Below are 23,177 nucleotides of genomic sequence, written 5' to 3'. Positions count from 1 at the left end.
GAAATTCATCAGTAGTTTCCTGCCTTCATTGGCAATTAACTGTGATGTCAGGATACACTGCTATGCTCCTGTTGACAGCATTAGCAAATAGGGCCTGTGGAGTCACTGGGGACAAGCAATAGTCAAGACAAGAAAGATCCCCCATGGACTCAATAATGCAACCTGCACCCTGATTACGCTGGAGGCCCGCAACAACACGAGTGTACACGTGTAAACAATGTGACCGCCTGTATAAGGATTGATGGCCACGCCACAGGGCAGTTTGCTAAAGGAGAAAAACGAGAGCAATTATTGAACTTCTCTCCTAAGGATGAGGACAGCACCTCTAACAGAGCTTTCTCCCCAGGAAAGAAAAAGAGAACAACCAGTGCTCACAGGAAACGGCTTAAAGTGCTCAGTTTTCCACCTACTAGGAAATGTATCGTTGCAGTTATCTAAACACAGAATAAACAAATCCTATTCTCAAGAAGGTCACACTGCCAAGCCAGACTGCATAGAACAGACTACCAAAACAAAAAGACATGGCGGTAGACGCCACATGCTGTCGTCCGCCAATACGATGGCGTTGCAAAGAATTCAACAAACTTTGTGGCGGCTATTCCACGTTTGTGATGATCAGAAATTTTGTGCTGAAACAATTGCACAAGTCAACCTGCAGTTTAACGAGTCACACTTGTTCCAACAGATAAATCAATTTAGTAAGTGTCCTTCTGAAAATACCAAGAATCTGCTGCTCTCGTATGCGTGATGTGATAATTTGCTGCTTTTAACTTTCACTTCTGTACCGTGACCATTAAAGCCACAGGTTCCTAAATATATCACATGTACCACAGTGTTCCAAACCAAATGCACACTGCAGATACTAACCATTTTCATCACAATAATAACATTCACTAATTTAGACATGCAATAAAATCATCAACATCATAAGTTTACTATTTCAAAATCATACCACCGTTTGGGAATAACTGCTTTATTAGATCATGAATAAATATGGGAGATCTCCTATGTACGATTAGTAACTTGCATAAAGAAAACGTGAATTAATAACCAGACTTGGAAACTACCAAGTTGAGTTAATCCGAGTGCATTTGTGCGTCAGATATATGGCAACATTCCCTTGTATTGATATGCGTGCACACACACACACACACACACACACACACACACACACACACACACACACACACACACACACACACACACACACACACACACACACACACACACAGGATAGCAGAGGTCAGTGAAGGTTACACAACATGTGTTCAGGCTTCCGTCGTCAAACACTCCACTCAGACTGCCGCACGAGGCACAAGACCTTGTCTTTTCTAAAACTATCGGCAGGATGATGCCCAACAAAGAGAAAAGAGAAGTAAAAGTTTGGCCCCAATGCAAGCAGAGGTATTTCACACAACTGAGACAGGGAGTCTGTTTCATAATGGGCCTCAGTAAGCCATGTATGCAAGAGCTGGACTTCTGAAAATGTAAGTTTATGTCATTTATGCACACATTTATTTATTCATATAATGTTGCAAATTGTGTTGTAGAGAAGTCACATTGTATGTTAGAGTGTGCCGTTTTTAATTCTAGTAGATCTATCTGGAAGGAATGAAAAAGTCCTATTTTTTTTTTAAAGAAAATCAAAGCACTTGCAAAGTGACCAACTGTAACCTGTACAAGCTCCCAGTTCACAGAAAGGTCAATCGTCATCGTCTCGGCTTTCATCAACACTCATCGCCGGGATTTTCAGATGCGCAAAGTGAAAGTAGGCATTGCATATTAGTCTCCTGTAAATAATGCAACACTCCAGCAATGGCTTTACAGTTTATGGTTATGCTTTATGTGAATTTATTTAACCTAATCAATATCTGTAATTAACCTGTAAAATGAGGCGCACCTCATTGCATTCAGCAGTAAATCCTACTTTTCTACCACATGCTCAAACACTCTCGCATGCCTCTCCCTCCGAATCTCCCTGCCAATGCTCCTTGACTTGCAGGAGTAATGCTAATGCAGTTGCCTAGCAACAGCCAATAGACCAATAGCTTCATCATTAACCGAGTGCACCTTTCATGATTAAAACCACCTTTGACAACGATGTCTCTGCCGAGAGCCACTAGTGACTCGGCTGTCATTCTCCTCGGGGACGCAGGTGACATCTTTTAAGGATGAATTACGATACTTTGATCTGTATTCAGTCAACCAGAGTAGAGACGTGCTTTCCTAATGACTGCCTTCTCATGAGAATAAAAGACTAACTTTAAATCTCAAAAGCAGATACACATTTAATAAAGTCACTACTCAAGTAAACTAATGTTACACACCGTTACAAATGTGGTCCCACTCATTTGGCAGGGAAACGTACACATGTACTTCAGTACCAAACCCTATTTAACCAGGATGCCGACAAAAGAAATGAAAATAAAAATGTGTACGAGTCATATAAAATGATCAATTATTGAGCAAGTAGGTAAGGTTGAATACAGAAAAGATCAATTTAAGAGCAGAGAAATTGAGACAGATATTTATTTTCTAGGCAAGAAAGATTAAAAACTCAACATACACAGACAATGTATCAAGCCGATATCCAAAAAAGTCTGAAAAGAATTGGCAAGACAAACAAGAGCACTTTAGAGGATTGTTGTTATATTGTGGTTCTAAAAGTGGTGAGAGCAAAGTGGACAAATATCTGATGTATAATCAGTATGAGAGAAACCGGCCAGATTAGTCCAAAGCGAATGAAAACTGAACTAAACCCGAGAGTTTAGTACCAACAACGATATCTATAATAAACAATCCTGCGTGTGTGTGTGTGTTTCTCCTGAAGGTTTTGTGACAGAGCATGTGTCGTGGGAATGAGAAGCTGCTAAACATAGGAGGGAGATATTGTGGGAACGGTGTGAACTCCTGAGGGATCTCTGGTTGGAGACTTAAAAGATGTTTGATCAAAAAAATAAATAATTGTATCACAGGAACAAAGCAGTGAGTGGGTGTGGAGGAGCAACTGTGCAACAAATGTGTTACTCAAAATAAGAAAGCTGAATCTACAGCCCACTCATCATCATCTCTTTGCCATAAAAAAAAACCCCAAAAAACCAGGAGACACAGTTGCTCTACAGCCTCTAAATCCCAGCAGGAGAGAACACGCAAAATAACACTGATGCTCAGCAGACTCGAGAAACAAGTGTGAGCAGTTTATAGTCAATGATAATATCAGTCTTTCATACCCTCTCAATGATTTACTGACCCGAGTAAATGTATTACCTCCTGTGGTTAAAGTTAATGCCATGGATGTCTTTTTGCCCTGAGGATTGGAGCTTTAGCAGAGTACAGCGATAAGGTGAGGACAGGAGGATCCAGTCTCCCATGTTCTGGTGGAATTGGAGGACCCTTATTGGATTTCACATGTTCCAACGGAGTGTAAAAGAGTCACTTGTTTGTCTTGAGCCTGGAGCTGTAAACAACCCAAAAGAGCTGCAGATAAAATACACTCGGAGGGAAATATCTCAACGATGGACGGAGTCATCCATCGTGCCCAGAGTATCAATCCGTCTTTTCCACTGGCACCACCAGCGGGTCGAGGTTGTCACTTATCCAGTGAATAACCTCAAATTTAAGCAAATCCAACTTATACTTGTATTCATAATTCCCTGGTATCTAATGTAACAATCCTAATGACTTTCGCCAGCCACTGACATTTGTGGTTCAGAGTGAGACAGACTCAAATAGCAGTTCTGACGGAGTATACGGATTCTTGTTTTCTTTACTTGGAGCATCACGGACTTACTTTTAGTCTCGACCTTGAACACAAACCCTCACTTCAACCACTCTTTACTGTTGATGTAATAAAATGGTATAACAGGTCCTATAATGAAGTCCATCATGGTTACTGATTATATGTGACCACATGCAGTTACTGGGGAAGACAAAGGCACGAGTCTTCCTTCACGCAGGCCAACATTACAGTGTCGTGCTCCAGGGCAACTGGAACTGGGTAACAGTAAGACTAGTTTGAGGCCTGTAAGTGTTCAGCATTTCTCAAACACCCTCGTATCTACTCGACCGTAATGAGCTGATTCACTCCAGTAAAAATGTACGTGTGGTTGGGTAAATGCCAGCGGTATGACAACGTGTACGCTATTCGATGTTCGTCCAGCGAGTTATTGTCTATTATGTATTCAGTGCTTTTTGCTGCTCGTGAATGAAAACCAGAGATTTGTTATAGCCCTGCATTTCAGCTCTTACTATTCATGCAACATAAAAGCCTTGCAGTTTTCTGATCCACGCCCCTATTAGCTGTGACTTACAAGAGCTGCAATTAAGTCAATCTCTCCCTTACAATGTTCAGAACTGATTCAATAGACAGAAAAGCACTAAAGGATATGCAGATCAAGAGTTAGTGATTTTTAGTCAGCAACTGAAAATGAGCTTTCAGTGACAACACTGGTGACAAAGCACTTCTTTCAACTCCCACAATCAGAACTAGAAGTTGGTATTTACTGATGCCAATATTGATAATAGTACTGCTCATCCTACTACTGTAATTAAAGAGCCGCTTGTGTGTGTAATCATTCCTCCAACCCATTTTATTCCAACCTTTTCCAAACCTGCTCCAAAAGAGGGTCAGCCTTTCCATTATTGTGACAAGCAACTACTATTACATTGATAAACAAATAAACAACATTATTATAGCTACACTATGATATGCCAGTTACGTGTGTATTTGTGGGCTTTTTCAGATATGTGCCATGCATCTTTTGTCACATCCCTTTCAAATTCACCATTAATACTTCTACAGGGCAAAAAAAACCTCAGAAATCAGGGGAGGATCAAGCAAAAAGGTTGCGCTTCGTCCTTGTGTGATTTAATACGTATCAATATTCTTCCTTTCTCTTCCAATGGGATTAAACTATATAACCAAGTGCCCAATATGTCCTTTATTCATATATTTTATGAAAAGCTGTGACATGATCTTCCTTTGTAGCTGTTAACTGTTCTGTCATTGAGAGGGAGAGCAAATTAATAGTTACCTTTTTTTTTTTTTTAAGTGTCAGATCTACCAGCTTTAGATGTAAAATATACAGCACTGAAATTTTATATAGCCATTGTTCATGTTTTAACTTTAGCTGGCGGTGTATAAATCTTAACGTTAATAAATGTGGAGTCGTTTCATCCGATATCAAGTGGTCCCTTGTGAGTCGACTTGTGGCATTAATCTGTCCAGTATAATCAGTCGCCAACACGAGCTGGAGGGAGTACACCGGCTGCAAAACGGGGACAGAGGTGAGCCACTTTGTCCAGAAAATACAAAACAACAAATGAGGCAAAACTTTCCTAGCATTTCCACTCTTGCATGCAACTTTTGACATGTGAGCTGTGGGGGTGTTTCTTTCAGCTTCGTTTCAGTTAGCCCCTTTGGCATTTTTACCTGTGCAGCGTAACTACAGTCCAGACAACGGATACACGATGACGAGCTAGTCATGCGGCACGAATGAGTCCATCATTAACGTGCGATTTTTCTCTGAAATTCTTGCACCTCATGTCCTGCAGGTGTAATGTAACTACGGACAGGTGGGCAAAGAATCTTGAACGGAGCCTTTTCCCTTCCTGTGGCCAGACAGTTAGTTGACGTCAATCCAGCGGAGGCACCCAGTGACACAGATAGGCTCATTATATTGTGTCAGCGTGGGGATGCAGCCAGCTATCCAGGGGTGTTGAAAGTCAGACTTCTTCAAATCGCCCTAAGTAATTGTTTTCCTGCCTAACAGATACCTGCTCTGATGCAGTGAAAATTACAAATGAGGTTCAGTTGTGGCGAAAGGGCAGAAAAAAAACCCAAAAAAAAAAAAAACCCAGATGAACACTGAACAAAGTGCCTCTGGCAGCTGGTGATAAACAAAGGAGAAGGCAGTGAATTCCTGTCTCGAGACAGAACAGGCCACCAGTGCTGTCCTGAAACTGTACAACACAGAAGATCTGTGCACACAGTCGGCCTGAGGAGAAAACGGCTCCTCAATTACTATCAATGAATTATTGTGCAGAGTCGAACAGATTAATACTGTTGGATCATCTGGGGACAGTTACCATTAGAATGAACTGGCCCTAATGAGTCCAGGGATTTAGAGTTTCCCTGCCTATATTCAGTTATTACATCACATTGCAGCAAGGGAATTTACTCTCTTGTTGGCTGACTTACTGCAACACAGTTATGTAAAGGGTATTCCTAGAGTGGTTACCAAACATCTTTGAGGAGTCAAAAATACACGCAAAGCTGCGTCGTAGTCATCGGCTTTGCAGCAAGCTGTTACCATGACATCTGTTAAAGGTTTTAGAGTAAATCTGTTACAAAACACTGTCTCAAATTTATTGGCATCACAACTGGATGCTGCGCGATATACGAAAATGTGCATCGACAAACAACAATTTCAAGAACTGTTTTATATTCTCAGCTGCTGGTCATTATCCAAAATCAAAATCCCGAGTTCACAGTGCAGTGGTCCAGCTGGGTCTCTTGACTCCCTGCCGGTCTCTCACTGTAACAGAGGCAGTCATCCAACCTTGCATTACAACTATTTCTTCCTTATAAATCAAGCAACAAATGGTGGAAAAAATGACATTATATTTGTAAACGCTGGTTTAAGCACTGTAGTGTTAAACTTCTCTTGTAAGCAATATGAAATGCCAAAAGTTAAAATGGTAAATCTGACTGGATGTTGAATACTGGCCTGAATACAAGATGATGGATACAAATTTACAACACAACCTGACCGACTCCATATGGGAGTATTTTCTGTATTCTGTGTCGACAATGACTAAAAATGTGTCAAATAAAACATTGCGATACAAAACTTGTTTCCCCTTGGGAAGGTCCCCTTGGACTGGGACCTCCTGCCTCTCCTGAAAGAAACGCAGCTGGACCCGGTGTAATCGAGGACTTTTAATTTGAAATGGAAGTCGCAGAATTCAGTCAACCAGCGGTGTAACTTTGATCTCTTACTCACTCGGTGACAGACATTTGCTTTATAGCTCCGGCCCCACTGTTGGGGTCCAGCCAACAATATTGCATGAACATTATTTACCTCATTTATGGGTTTTTTCAGCTCAGTCCGAGAGTCTCTGCTGCATTTTTCAGACATCGACAGTCACGCTACTTTCTGTCCTCCGAGTTTCCCCGAAGTGCGGAGCTGAACTCTGCATGTCTGTGCCTCTGTTACACCGACAGTGTGGAGCAGACACGGCTGAAGGAGAGCGAGGGGAGATCGTCCACTCGTACCGAAATGGATGCAAAAAAAAAAAATACTTGGGCAGCTGTCAATGTAGCATACGTATAGGAAGCAGTGTACATAAATCTTTAGCACTGAAAATCACAACTATGTATAACATAATTGCGTGTAAATCCGATAGGTGGTTTATTTTTTACCATCTGATGCGCTGGGCCCATGTGGGGGGAGGGGGGGGGGGGGGCATGCGGTTGAGAGGGAGAGGCTCTACTGGTATGAAGCCACACGGACCTGCCAGGCATTGTTTGGCGTTTCTATCTCTGGAACCATCTTGACACGGCATGCTCACTGTGAAGCCAACGCAGAAGCAGCAAAGATGTGGTGAGGTAAAGCAAAGCTGACATTCGGTGCACACGCGCAGCTGGAAGGTGAATGATCTCCTCCAAGGAGCAAAGCCGCCGGAGCCCAGCGGGGATCCAGTGCACATCGAGAAAAAGACGACAAGAGTGAGCTCCCGCCTTCAAAATGCACACGCCACCAAAGACGACACAAAGCTCCGTCTCCGCGGCACGGCGAGACACTGCTGGGAGAACCAGCCCACTCGTAATTCGAACTACTTAGACATTATCATTATCTTTTACCGTGAGATTTGCCCGTCTTTGCTGCAGCACGTTAGTACACCGTCTTTGTCATCATTTGTTTTAGCTGCAACTCAAAGAGTTAAAGCAGAAAAACTGAATACCCTGGTGGAGTAGTGGAGCCACAGGTAGCTTAAAATACCAGATGTTAAATGCTTGTTGTCCGGGGTAACCGTTCAAAGACTAATTAAATGATCTAATGAGGCAGGCTTTAATGAGGCACAAAAAAATGGTTATTAGTGGATAAAACTATGCACAAGCAATTATTTTCCCCTGCAGTCGGCTGGCACATTACAGGAGCTTTTTTGGGATTTCAAGGTTAACTATGGACACTTCACCACATTACCACGGTAAAAGGGGTCATGTTACTGCACTTTGTAGATAACGCGAATTACATTTCACTGCAAGTGTGCTCTGAATTGCTGCAGAGGTGTACGTTTTAGTTTGTGGGTTATTATTTGCATGCCCTTAAAACCTTTAAATGCCAGAGCCTTTCAAAGTGCACTGAAATTAATTTTGCTCGAGAGGACCACAATGTGTTTTGTTTCATCTACAATTACATCTTGGTGGGAGCTGTAAGAAAGGAAGAGCTGTATAGTAAGTGGATTATGAGGTGATAGCTTATTTCTTGCAGTCGGGAGAAGAAAAAAAATAAATCTATAGGCACCTTTTAATTGTTTCACACTCAACAAAATAATCTTGTTCCAAGAACAGTATCCAAATATTGGATTAACCAACAAAGATTTTAACAGTCTACAATTAGTTCATTTTTGGACATGCAACTCATTTCTGAGGGATTATTAGGAGAAATGCACTGCAAAGAAAGCACTGCATGTAAATCCTGGGGTTGCAGAGGTGCAGGTTGTAGTGATTAAGGGGAGAATTGCAGACTTGATCCAAGTTTCTATGCAAGTGTCTAATGTAAATAAAAACAGAACGCAATGATTTGCAAATCACAAACCAATATTTTATTGCAGATAGACAATATATCAAATGTTAAAATGGAGAAAATGTATCATTTTACATATTAAAAAAAATATATGCTTATTTTAAATTTGATGCAGGCAACACCTAAACAATGTTGGGACAGGGGCGTGTTTAACACCGTTTTGCATCCCTTCTTTTTACAATGATGATGACAACTGAGCCATGATTTCCAAGAAGAATCTAACATTTTGATTTGTCAGTTTTCCTTTTGGCCTCAGTCCATCTTAAATGAGCTCGGGGCCCAGAGAAGGTGGCAGCACTTCCGGACCATGTTCATATGTGGTTGTTTCTTTGCATGGTGGAGTTTTTAACCAGTATTTGTAGATGCAGTGGTGAACTGTGTTCACAGACAAGAGTTTTCAGAAGTGTTTCCAAACCCAGACAATGATTTCCACCACAGATTTGTGTCCTTTTTTTAATGCAGTGGGCCCAAAAGATCACCGACATCCAAGAATGTATTGTTTCCCTACAGATATTTCTCTGGAGTCACTGAATATTTTAATGATATTATTTACAGTCAATGATGAAATCCCCAAATTCTTTGCAGTTTTACATTGAGGAACATTATTCTTAGATTGTTGCACTATTTTCCCCCACAGTCTCTCACAGCATGATGAACCTCTCACCATCTCTGAAATGCTCTTTTTATACTCAATCATGGTACTGATCTGTTGCCAATTAACCTAATTAATTGAGAGATGTTCCACCAGGTTTTTTTTTCTACCTTTACACAACTTTTCCAGTCTTTTGTTGCCCCTTTCCCAACTTTGATGAGATGTGTTGCTGGCATTAAATCTAAAATAAGCACATATTTTCATAAAACAAAATTTCTCTATTTCAACATTTGAAATATGTGGTCTTTGCTCCATTTGCAAATAAATATGGGTTTATGGGATTTGGAAATCATTGCATTATGTTTGTATTTACATTCTACACAGCGTCCCAACTTTTTGGGAAACGGGGTTGTAAATACAACAATACATACAAACACTAAATGTTCAAAGCACTACACCTATTGGCTAGGAAATTTAAGGAGAATCATACAGGTTCTCTAAACATCTCATTTTCTTTTCTCAATGCAAACTTTCGAGCTTTCCCGTTTGCATTCTTCTGTTTCTCTGATGTCGCCAACTATTGCGCTGAAAAACCAAAAGGGCAGCGTGATGATCAGACATTTGTAAAGCAGATATGTTACCATGGTTCTGGGGAAACTCACAGGGCTGTGGACATTTACTTTCTCTTAAATGACTAAGTGTGAAAGCAACTGAAGATTAATCCCTGACTATTTCAAGCCTTTGACTTGGATCCCTCCTTTCTCAGCTTGTCTTGCTTGCTGAAGCGCTACCTGGTTGCTAGGCAGCCCTGCTGGATGATGGAGAGTACCCATTTGAGGGCTCAACCTGCATCACTAAAACTCTCTTTCACGTGGAAGTGATTGCTCAGTAAAAGGTCAAAGAGAGATCTGTAAAATATCCACCACGTCAGTGTTGTTATTCGGGCATCAAGTAACATGTAGCCAATGCCATTAAATGCCTGCATTTTTATGCTCCGTTAGCTCATTTCCTTTCCTGAGCATGAGCCCTACACTCATCATTACGGGCAGGTTGGTGTTAATGGCTGCACACACACTGCAATAAAGCCACTTCGATTGTCTATGAAGTTCAAATGAGCCAACATGAGTTTGGAGAACAACAACATCCGCAGGTGGAGTGAGCTTTTCAGTGTTAGAACAGAAGCACCATGGATCAAACACAACAGCTTGCATTTTGTTGTCACATACTTGAAGATTGGCCAACACGGGCTCACCGATTACATAGTACGTGACTACACATACATTATAAAGGATCTGCATTTAGAGTGTAAAACAGTAGTTCACATGGGTGAGACATTTTCTTTGGGAGAAATTCGAGTGTAAAGTGTTATTGAACCGCCACACACACTGAAATATTTGTTCACCTGGTTCTTTTCTCTCATTTAAACTTTTTACTGACCGATTTGTCAACGTTGTGTGCTTCAAGAGCAACGAGGATGGATGACATTTCATTTATCAGCTGGCCAGTCTGACAAATCACCGTCTTCTGCAGCTCACACAACAAGAGCAATGACGAAAATACCAAACAAAACAAGACAGCCGTTGTCACTGAGGCGTTACTGCCATCACACTTAATAAGCATCAAAGCTAAACGTCGGTCAACGAAGTCATCTGTGATATTACACAGCTTCAGTCTCAGCTGAAACGGCTTTAGAGACAGAAGGATCCAGAATACAGGGCAACAACCCTGAAATTAAAAAGCTGTCCATCATTTTGTCTCAAGTGGCGGAGCAATGCTGCAAACTGTTCTCCTTCTGATGTTCGTTTCTCCTGTTTGTTGTGGTTTAAATTTATCAGGACTGGCTTGTAGGATTTGCTTGCTGCCATCTGCATAGCATGTTTGACTGACTGGCAGATTACACCGATACCCAATCATGACCAGGGCTATGTATCAGAAATAAAAAACAAAAAAAACGTTATAGTCAACTGAAATGAGGTTATCAAACACTTGTGACAAAGACATGGAGGCAGGATATTTCAAAGTTTAACGATAACCATTTTACCAAAATGACATTAGTTCACTGAAACGGTGAACTTCAAGGGAAATGAAAGAATTATAAATAACTATGAATTTAGGAAAAAAAGTTAAAATAATTTCGTAAATTACCCAAAACATTTCTTTCTGCATTATATTCTGTAAGAACAAAGTTTTCATATCGGACGACATATGCGCCAGTACATCTGTGCTAGGGCAATATTGGCCGATACAAGAGTTTGGGCTCCAATAGTGCTATCTGTACAATAAGTAAGGATGGGACACGAGTTTTGAATATTTGAATACTCGTTAAAACAAACAACTCAATCAGTCAATGCCACTATTCTCCTTTATTTCCCCTGGGTTTTTTTTTTTTTACCGGCGCCTGGTTGCAATGCATTACTCTCGTCAGAAGGTGGCAGTAATGCACCGAAATGCTGTCTGCCAGCTGCCATTAAAAAAAAGCATAAGGAGAAGAAGAACAGGTTGCTACCAGAGTCGGGAGCTTTGCAGGTAGAACCGTGTGGCGCAGCGAGATCAGCTGCCACGGTGCGAACGAAAGAAACACGCAAAGACGACCACAGCCTTCAGAAATATAGAAAGATGAGGTGCAGCACAAACTCTACAAGTAAAGCTCGCATATACGTCTACCACAGATATGCACCGTGTGAAATTGTAGTTTTGCTCGAAATGCTAATCCCTAAAAAGAATTGTGCTTTGGATAACACCGAAGCAATATATTTTCTGTGCCTTACTTCGGTAAATGTGACAGTTTAATCTTTCTTTGGTGTATTAAGAAAGGTGCCCTGTGGTGGTTACTTGTAAGGAAAAGGTATGTTTTCATTCAGTGTGACGCACCAAAATACATTGTATATGTTCTTGAGGTTTAATAAATAAAGTCTAGAGTCTTTTCTGCAGGGGTATAGTTACCATTTGGTCTCAAAGAAAAAGAGAACTGATTTCAACATTTCATCAGACCGTCATTGTTTCAGTGTTACACGGCTCTAACACAACAACTGAATCTTTGAATCTACCCCCCTCCCCCCAGCAGTAAGCAAAGCACCTTCCGTAAACAGCACAACACGCATAGCTGCAGCAATGCCAACACTCTCGCACTCTTGTTACTATTCAGACTCTGTAATTGTTTTGTCCGTCATGCTCCCACACTGCAGACGGAGTGCAAATAATAAAGGTTCTCTGTGACAGAAAATCAATACTTGGAACAATGCATATTACAACCTGCCCAAAACCTCAACCTTCCTGCTGATTGTCTGCAGAAAACACAAATCAAGCTTTACAAATGGGAGGTACATGTAAACAAGAGGCCATTCTACATCAGCTTGCTTAATTAAATAGATATGGAAGCAGCCATGTTGTGATAGTAAACAGCAATTTCCTGTTCAAAATCATCAGGTGACAGAACAACAGAATTGTATTTCCTATGAGGGGTCCTTTAATGTTCTTTTACAGGAAAGGGAACGTGGCCTACAGCTTGCCAAGAGTAGTAGACAAAGCCCACTTACACGTAGGCAGAAATACATTGTTTGTCAGAGGATACGTTTTCATCTGGATGCAGCAGAATATTGTTTTTTTCCAAAACAGCGCCAACTTTTCAGAACCCCCCACTCCCACTCCCACCACACACATGGTAGCAGGTGTGTTTGCGTGTATGCATGTGTGCAAGGCCTTTGATGTAGGGATATCACCATTTCTCCCCTTAGGCACTGAAGCCTTATTAAAAGTGTCAGTAAAAGTACGGACAGTTACTGAAATTGCGGGCAGACTTTGTTTAATAGCAGCAGCAATCTGACAACATAAAGCTAATTAAATCCCTTTTCAAAGTAAGGCAGAATAAACAGTAAGGCCAGTGAATGAAACGGTATCTTATGTCCTGACATTTCCTCTTATTTCCTTTGGTAAACCTTTGATACTGACCCACCGGGGCATTTCTGACAATTTATGTTAAACTCATGGGGAATGTAACAAGTGACATTAACTCTGATCAATGTAATAACGTCTTTTTTTTGTGTGTGTGTGCATCAATGATTTTACTTAAGTATTTTAATATTTGAAGTACAAGCAAAAGTCACAATGAAGCCATGACATACTGTACAGATGAAAGATCGGAAAGGAGCCAAATCAACAGAGAAGAAGCTGTCTGTGTCTGCGGAGCAGAGCTCCCCAGAGAGGTGGGACTCCGGGGAGAACACCTTCATAACCTTGTGATGGGTTGAGCTGATGGGTTCTGGCCAAGGCCAACGGCTCCAAAATTAAGGTCGGTTTCAGTTTGGTGCGATGGTCAAGATTAGTCCAAGTCAACCAAATGAGACACCCAAGATGTTGTATGACCGAGGTGCATGCTGCGTCTGGCTCAATGCCGGAAGTCCAAATGCTCATGGCCGATCAACCCAACTGTGACTTTTCTGTTAATTTAGAAACTTTACCATTAGTGAGGTTGTGTGGGTGTTTTTGAAAATCGCTGTCGAGACTGCCAAACACTCATTCAGCTTAAAGTTTGAAAAGTGTATTGAGAGGTTACATTTTACATTGAGAACGACGTAAAGATGTTGAACTTGGAGCCGATTGCAGAAGATTTATGCTGTAAAAGAATGTACAACGACGACACACCACTTTTCTTGCGAGAACAGGCTGTGCAGAGGAGAACGGCAACAATCACTGCAGAGCAATGTAGTGTTTTGTGTTTGTTGGTGGCTGCTGTTGTGATGTTTTATTTTCTTGGTAATTTTATAAGAAGCTGGTTGATTTACGCACGTAGCTTAATATTGCTATATAAGGTTATGCACAACCCCTGTGTTTTATTGTTAATCATTTTTGATTTCCTGGTTATTTAAGGTCATTGTTGTGCGTGTTATTTGCAACCAATAATTGTCATTTGTAATTAATAATGAGATGTATGTACATGAATTAACTGCCCATACACATACGCAAACACCCACCATTATCATCTTAAAAATGAGTAACATTTACAAAGAGTACATTTATTTTTTTCGAAAAGTCCCATTACTTGTACTCGAGTTAAAATGTTCTGCTTAGCACAATTTTCCAGAGCCGTTTCCACCCTGGTCACACAATATATTATGAAGCCATCTTCAAAGATGCCAAGGCTGTCTCTTGGTAAATGTGAGTACACCCACACAGCTTGCTAATCAGGTTTTTACCGAGCACCACAAATGCCATGAGGGCTCAGCTGAGTTTACACGGAAACAAAATGAGGGAATGAGCCTTAACCAGTGGCAAATCGATGTCTGCACAGTAGGGCTGCTGTTCAAGCACAGTGTAGTAGATCTGTAATCAGAAAGAAGGTTGCATTTGTCTCCTGGCCCTATGCATTTATTCCCTTGGCCAGAGTCTGGTTGAGATTGCATTCTGTTAATACATTTAGAGGAAAATTTTACTTTCCAACAGCAAAGATTTGCACACTTTTCTGCCTCATTAGTGTCAGAAATCGTGCAGAGTCCAGTGGGAACAGATGGAAAACACTAATAGGACTGGGGAATATGATTTTTGTCGTTCTTGTATTAAGAAAATTATGAATCGGATACTGTCAATCCAACTGATGTGCAATGAAAATCAATCCTTCTCCACTGATAGATAGATATATATACACACACACACACACACACAAGATAAAATAAATACATACACTATCTTAATGATTCTGCCTGTTGATTCAATACTTTAATGACACTGATTCTTTTCAGTTGTTTGTTTTTTTTAGGAGAAAAAAAACACCACAACATTTATTGTATACAAGTTAACAGTCTTGAGTAGCAAAAGTTTCTGAGCGACACTCTAATTCAGGATGAATTAATGAACGTGCCCATAACTATCAGCAGGTTAATGGAAACTTGATTTGTGAACCCATTTTGGTCTAATGGAGTTGACTGTGTGGCTGCAGGAGGATTTCATACTGCAGCACCGGCACACGAACTTCAAGTTTTCAACCTTTACTCAAACGACTGTCAACATGGACTGTAGTGAAGAGTAACTGCACTTTTGTATGTTTATTGTCTCCGCCGCTGCCTGTAGAGCCGGCGAGTGTCTGCTGCAGCGGGAACCGACGGCTCCTCTGCTCGCTCCCGACAGATCTCGCACCGTCCTCTTGGACAGATTATTGAATAAATTAAAAAGGTGAACATGGATCGCCAAATGTACCTGGGCGGCCGTCAATTTAACTGGCCGGGCCGCCCAAGTGAAGTACATGTATGGGAAACAGTGTAGTTGTCACTCAACGCAGTATAAACAAAAAATATTATCAGTCTACACTGAAAAACATTCATGAATTATAGGCTTTTTGTCTGCTCTTGTATTTTGTGACTTAAATCTTACGCAGGTCATATTTCAAAAATGATATTCACTGAATAGTTAAAAAAAAAAAATTTTTTTTAAAATAACTACTTTACACAACTTCTCTCAAACCTTTCAGGATTTCACATTTTTTCTCCTTAAATTGTTGCTCATGTTCAAGCAGCACAAAAATTGTGACAGTCCAAAGAGAAGATCTTTTGAAGATGACACATCTGGACCGAAGGCTTAGAGAAACCTTTCTGCATCTTCTAACACTTCCTAAGGGGCACGAGAGACGTAAAGCACTTCCACCAATTTGTTACCAAGAAAGAAGAAGAGTCAAAAATGCGAGTCCGATTGTTGATGGGCTGAATGTGGATGATATTCAAATTCAAAAAGTGTAATCATTTCAGTGGACTTTATTGATGAAGGATGCTGTATCCTAAACTAGTAAGGAACTCAGGCAAATGGAATATTTATTTCTTAAAATCACTTTCATTAGTTTTAACATATACTTGAATTAGAAATTCGATTAAAAGAAAAAAATTGGTCGGATCCTCATCTTATAATTCTAACTATCAGTACTAACACTTTATACACAGCAGCTCTAGATAATTGGAAATCAAACCAACAGTTATTAAAGGATAAAGACTTCATTCGTATAACAAGTAAATTAATTAAATATTAAACTACTAAATAGTTGTAATTTCCAAAATCAATTAGTACATGTGACTTCCGTTCTTCCTTATTTCTCTTTCTTTTTTCCCCCCCGTTGTAATGCGTTACTCCTGTCAAGAGTTTTTAAATGGGCCTAAAAGCGGCCTGCCAGCCTCTTTAATATCACAGAGAAGAAGAAGAACACGCTGCTTTCAGGGGTCCGGAGGTTGCAGGGAAACATATCCCGGCATTAGATGGCCCGGTGCGAACATGGGGGAGACATGCCAAGGCAACTACAGCCGTCAGAAAGTTCTGACGAACTCCTTCAAAACGTAAATAAAGACGTGCAAACCGTGCGGGTAAAGCTAGCCTGCGAGCCTTCCGTGATTCAAAGCTGAACCGAAGAGTTTCATCATCAATGAGTCGGGCGACAGAAAATGAACTGGCAGCTATTCGGAGAATTGCTATTTTTAAGGAGTAATGGCTTCAGCTTGTCGCTTTTGAATAGTTGCCTGTTGTTGTTGGTATCCATGATAGTAAATTGATGATATTTGAGATTTCAATTGCTGATTAGACAAAAGAAGCAATCGGAAAACAACTTGGGGGGGGGGGGGGGGGTTGAATGACATTTTTCACTACTTTGAGATTTTCATGACTTCAACTGATTGTCTGATCAATTAATTGAGAAAATAATGAACAGATTTAGGAAAATGATTATGTTGGATACAACAAGATACTGTTAGTGAGAAATATATATATACATATATATATTTCTCACTAACAGTTGTATATATATATATATATATATATACACATATATATTTTCTTGTTTTTTTTAAATATGACAAGACATTATCCGGGCACATCAATAATAATGTTTTGATCAAATGTAAGGTATTAATTGCTTTGATAGTGAACTACATTTTTCTTCTTCTGCATCCAAGCCAGTAGTTTTCTATTCAAGTAAACAAAGAGACTACTTTAGTAAAGCAGCCTCTGAATGAACCTGGCATGTTATGCGAGTCGTAAAACTAATAACAGTTGTGACTTCAGGGGGAACGAAATGTTCCGTGAAAAACTGCTGGTGAGGTTCGTCGTTTAAATGGAATTACAAAAAGCCAGGAAGACTGTCGGATAACAGAAGCTGCACATGTACGGCTCTGAGGTGACGCACTGAACCTGCGAGGAGCTCAAACCGACCCCTCAATTCTTAAGATTTAGCAGCCGAGGTATTTCTATTTCCCCCTCCATGTTATAAAGCTTGAGCCCTTCCAGGAAAAAGGCAACCAGGAGGTCAGACAGCCAGATATACTGAAAGTGTTGAAAATGTTAAGACGCGCTGCTGAAGAGAAGTGAAAGGTGACTTTTTCCAAATGGCAAGAGCGAAATGTGAAACCACTCAAAAAAATGAAGTCAATGAAGAGGCACAGACACACGCATGCATACAGCCCGAAAAATATGTTAATGTCACAATGACCCACAGTGAGCTCGAATACATACAGACTCAAACAACCAGCCTCCACAGTATGGCTCCCCGAGCAGCCGCCCAGCACGGCCGGACATTCCTCATTTTGACTAACTGCAGGCCTTTTATTTATTAAACAATCATGAATCAGTAAAACATTAAATAAAGTTCACACATTGCTCCCAACCTAAACTGAGGGGCTGATACTGGTGCTGCCATCGTTTTGCCCCTGAAGTGTACTTGTCAATTAAAATTATAATTAATTAAAATGAAAAGCACCAACTTAAAGTTTATAGGGAGTTACGTAAATTATAGAAATCAGAGATGACCCATAAAAGCCACAGAAATATGTTTCGAGCCAACAAATGAGGATCCGCGTTAGACAAAAGACAGCGCAATGCGGTGTACGACATTACAGTAAGAAATAAAGTGATTAACAAAGATAGAGTCCAGGATGAGATTTTGCTGAGTTTATGCAGACAGCTGGAACTGCCCGAGGCAAATGGCCTCCCAGATACACAGAAATTGCCCACAGTGTTTTGCCACGACTAAACATTGGAATTGCTTTTCCATCCTGCCCAGATGTAATCAATGACTTGGGTGGCCGACCACCGCCAGAAAACAGCAAAGTCTAAAGAGCAGCATATGTAACCCAACATATGGTCTTGGCTCCTTTAAACCTGCTTACTGGAAATAAACAGCAGCCAATGTGCTAGAGGGTCATTATTAAAGCCTATAGCCAAGCCAGTGTCACGGACAGTAGAAAATGAAAAGCAGAGATCAGAGGAAGAAAGCCATCTTCATTAGCACAACACTACGGCCGATGCACAGTCGGGCCTGGAGACAGACCAGAAGTCAGCACAGAAAGATGAAACTAAATATAGCTTACCACGGTTTCCCTCAAGTAAATCATATTTATTGGTATTTTAAGAACATCTAAAAAGACTATTACCAAAACAGCACATGAAGAAGAAGAAGAGATCCACACTCAATCGCTGTACATACTTGTCTCACAAATTCAGTGACCTGCAAAAGAACATTTGTACAGCTTATCTAAAAATAGCCATTAAAAATGGTCATTCTTGCAGTTTGCCGTGTCGTTGGCGGACTTCCTGTGAACTGATGTGTTAATTAATCACCGAGCGGCTAAAAAAAAAAAAAAAGAAAAAAAAAAAAAAAGGGGGTTACCATCTGCTTTAGCTGTACATATGCAGCATGCCGAGAGTGTGTGAAGGACCTGTGGAACGGCCTGCCTCAATGCATCATGACAAAAACTATACAGAGGCACAAACATCTACATGTGCAACAGCTTAACTCTCCATGGATCATTTCAGCTCCACAGCCCAGATCCACTGAGACCAGCTTAACTCTCCGGTCCGGTGGAGTGGCACAGCGACACACTTAAAACTGGCAACTCTGCCGCTCCCTTTGAATAGAGAGGTCATGATCAAATCTAACATTCCCATTGGTTCAGATCAGATATTAGGTACGGCTGCACGATGGTGTACCACTTTCTTTGTGACACGGTGAGCCAGGACGCTGCTCTCCGCGAGAGCCATTATTGAGAATAGCTTGCACTAACGTTCAGCTGAGGTGACAATATCCTGCAGTCGTAAGCGTTCCAGGAAAAGGTCATCATCATCAAGTCAGATCTGACCCCTTTACTAGAGCCTCTTCTGCAGTGGCAAAGTAGAGTGCTACTATGTTAACAGTGAAAACAGCTGATTAAATGGCCAGAAACGGGGGTTTTTTTTAGCAAGTATTGCAGCCACAAAAATATCTGCTGGCTGCATCAGTACAGCCACAGTGTCATCAACAGACATCCACTGGTGCCCACTCCACAACACTTTTTTTCAGTTTTACAAAGCTGAAAACTTTGTCATCATGGGCACAAACAACAAAGATGGGAGCCCCGTTTTATATTTCTTTGGCCACTAAGACCCCCCCCCCCACCACCACCACCACCACCACCCCGCCCACAGAACCTGGATGATATGTTGTTTCTTAAGCACAAGGCAATTAGAGCCAAACAGTGCTGCGACTGCCGCTATGGGAATAAGGCTTGATTCATGAAAAATACAAACCAAACAAGTGCTTGTTAAAGGCTTCATGCTGAGGGGTAAACCCCCTCATTTAACATTAGGTTATTTTCATTGTGATCATTTTGAGATATAATACAACTTTAAAAAAAAAAAAAAAAGGCCGTGATGGCGTTTCCCTCATGTCACTGGCTTGCGTCTGACCCAGACCATCATCTCGGCGTAGGTTTTTTTTTTGTTTGTTGCGTGTTTGAGTTGCAAACATTGGACATGTCAGCGCACAAAAATGCACAGAGAGCAGTGGTGGCACGACTGCTCATTTTCTGTTCAACTGAAACACTCAAAAGATTTAGCAGTGGAAAAACAAGTTGCATCTCAATAAATCGGATGAGCAATCGTCAGGAGAAATGAGAAGCCAGACACTCCCTGCACTCTGCTAAACACTTGACTGTGTGCACTGCAGCATTGCTGAACTTCACCTCAGACAAGTCTTGACACAACAAATGAGAACTGTGGGTGGAGAGCAGACTCTCCCACAACCACAGCAGCTATTCCAACACAACTCATTCACTCTGCAGTCCATTGATTATTATGTTTAATTCGATTTTCCAAGAGAAAGTATGAATTTGATCCGTGTACACTGGCAGAAGCCGCCTAATTAAACCTAATTGGGCAACATCTATTCATCTGATAAGAAGGTGTGTTTTGGCTCTCTGTCCACTTCCACCTGGTAAACAGTCGGCATTAAAAACTATACAAATCAGTTCATGAAATATAATTAAATGGAAGGACAGCTGTGTAAAAAAAAAAAAAAGGCTAGCAGCACAGACAATGTTAAGTAATGAGAGCACATGTGTTTCAGAGGGCTTTTAACTGGGTAAAGGTTAGGCTGGGTTAGGCTGCTAAATAACTTCAGTCACTGGGTGTGGTGGAGCAGCTCAGCTTTGAAGGTGTTAACCGATGAAGAACCGTAAATAACGGCAGGAGGTTCAGCTCATGAAAACAAGCGTGTCTTTGTTAAGATCAGTTTTTACTTCAACAGCTTATTTGACAGAGCTCTCCACCACGCTCAACTTCACTTCCCCTTCCAGCTGTAAATGTTAAGAAAAGTCCGAAGCTACTACTACAACAAACAAACAACCTAACTAAGATTAAAAAAAAAAAAAAATTTAAAAACTATTTTTTTAATTTTTTTTTAAAAGGCTTTTTAAAGCTTAAAAAGCTTTTCCAATTACGCGGCGCCAAATGTCATCTTTGCCAGCTGTAAACTCTCCGGGAAGACATTGACAGATACGAAAACACAGAGGGAAGCATCTTAAACTAAAACTGTAGTTTGGGGGGAGAGACAGCGGTGAAGATACTTAGAAAAAAAAAAAAAAAAAAAAAAAGCAGAGATAATATGTGTAACTTACAACGGGAGGCGGAGCGGTGTCCGGAGTTTGCCTGAGAGGGAAACGTACGCCGTGTTTAGGGTGAGTGAGCAGAGCGGGTAATGAGGAGGTTCATCGTGGAGCTGCGTGCTTTCATAAACCCGGGAGCAGCAAACAATCCACGGGGCTGCCGAGCCCAGTACCGTAATACCGTGCGCTCACACCGACACGCACAGCCGAAAGGAACTACCGTAATATGTAATGTGCCTGGACAGAAAACAAACACACACAAAAAACAACAGTTGGGAGAAGTGCGTTGACCTTTTCTTTTGAATTTTTCATAATTGATTTGGCATAAATTATAATTAGAATGAATATTTTCGAAACAGCATGTGGAAACCTACAGAACCCTTGGTATTTGTTTTCAACAGATTTTAATGTCTCTCCCTTTTAAATGTTTTATGCAAATATGAGTGTACAATTGTCAAAGATTTGCATTTTTTCCAATTAAATATATCTTGCTGGTAAAAACGGATTATTTTGCTTATCAGTTGAATAGTTGTAGTCTCCAAGATATTAATTATTTCATATACACATGCACAATAGTGCATTTAGTGGATACATTTTTTACAATGTATTAGTACTATTTGGGTAAAAGATCGGAATACTATTACACCCCTATTACTCGCTAATAGCATTACAATTTAATGTATTGTTCCAGCTTTTTATAAATTTTTTTTTTTTTTTTTAAACCAGCAGCATTTAGTTTTTCTTTCTTCCTTCTTATCCCATTAATCATTTCACTATCACACATCTCAACTATTTTGTTAAAGTATATGAATCAAAGAGGGTACACAATGTTTTACTTTTTCATTTGGCTCTCTGTATTTTAATGAAATACTTTTTGATAGACAGAGAGACAGAGAGCTAGATAGATAGATAGATAGATAGATAGATAGATAGATAGATAGATAGATAGATAGATAGATAGATAGATAGATAGATAGATAGATAGATAGATAGATAGATAGATAGATAGATAGATAGATAGATAGATAGATAGATAGATAGATAGATAGATAGATAGATAGATAGATAGATAGATAGATAGATAGATAGATAGATAGATAGATAGATAGATAGATAGATAGATAGATAGATAGATAGATAGGTAGGTAGGTAGGTAGGTAGATAGATAGATAGATAGACAGACAGACAGACACTTCTGCATCCTTAATATCTTTGGTATTTCACCAAGCCTGCTTTTCTTAATATTGCAGAACAGTCACATTTTAATTAACACATTTTGTATTTTACAGCCTGAGAGGAAAAATACTTTATCTATCTTTAATCTTCTGCCTTTGAAACAGCATCAACAATAATCATCCAGGTGTTAATGAAACCAACTCCGCAGCTTTGAACCGAGGTGCTGAATTGGTGTTGGAGGAAATACTTCTGAGGATTTATTGCAGGACGTTGGCAGGAAAATGGAGTAGCACACATTAAATAAAGCAGCTCTATGGCAACATACACATATTTCTCTGGGAGAAACAGCTCGCAAGTTTTTGTACATTTGAATTGCAAGAAGTGGACCAAATCTTATTTTTTTCTTCCACTATTTAACTAAGATCTATTTTGACAGCATCACCACAAGAAAATAACAGAACCTGTCATTCTTTATTCTAATTTCACGCCTTTCTTTTAGTCCTATTGAGGCTGCTCTTCCAAGAAAAATGGTAGTATCACATTTCTTATTTGTGGCTAATTATATTAGGCTTTTATTTAAATTAAATAATTTGTGTGACACATGTTAGGAAAGTGTTCAAATAGAGGGATAATGAGGAGTTAAATGATTATCAAGAATTTTGCTTTATTGCAGTAAAAGCTGCAGGTCAGTAGAAAAGCAAGTTTGGACTGGTGACT

The 23,177-nt window shown here is 40.3% G+C and overlaps 1 protein-coding gene across 1 annotated transcript in view; it reads right to left on the bottom strand.

The window, feature by feature from the left end:
- The window catches only part of LOC138626470 (tumor protein p53-inducible protein 11-like), a 34,172-nt gene extending 12,756 nt beyond the window's left edge, over positions 1-21,416 (bottom strand). The window contains exon 1 of the mRNA XM_069708126.1: positions 21,297-21,416. The gene's annotated coding sequence lies outside the window, so the exon portion shown is untranslated. The remainder of the gene's footprint in view (positions 1-21,296) is intronic.
- Positions 21,417-23,177: the final 1,761 nt, after the last annotated feature.

This window comes from Brachyistius frenatus, unplaced genomic scaffold, assembly GCF_029030835.1.
Source record: "Brachyistius frenatus isolate BFR_SWC_R1_liver_20210118 unplaced genomic scaffold, ASM2903083v1 Contig_74, whole genome shotgun sequence".
Lineage (NCBI taxonomy): Eukaryota > Metazoa > Chordata > Actinopteri > Embiotocidae > Brachyistius > Brachyistius frenatus.
Note: the sequence above shows the minus strand (reverse complement) of the source record. Positions and strands in the feature narration are given on the sequence as shown.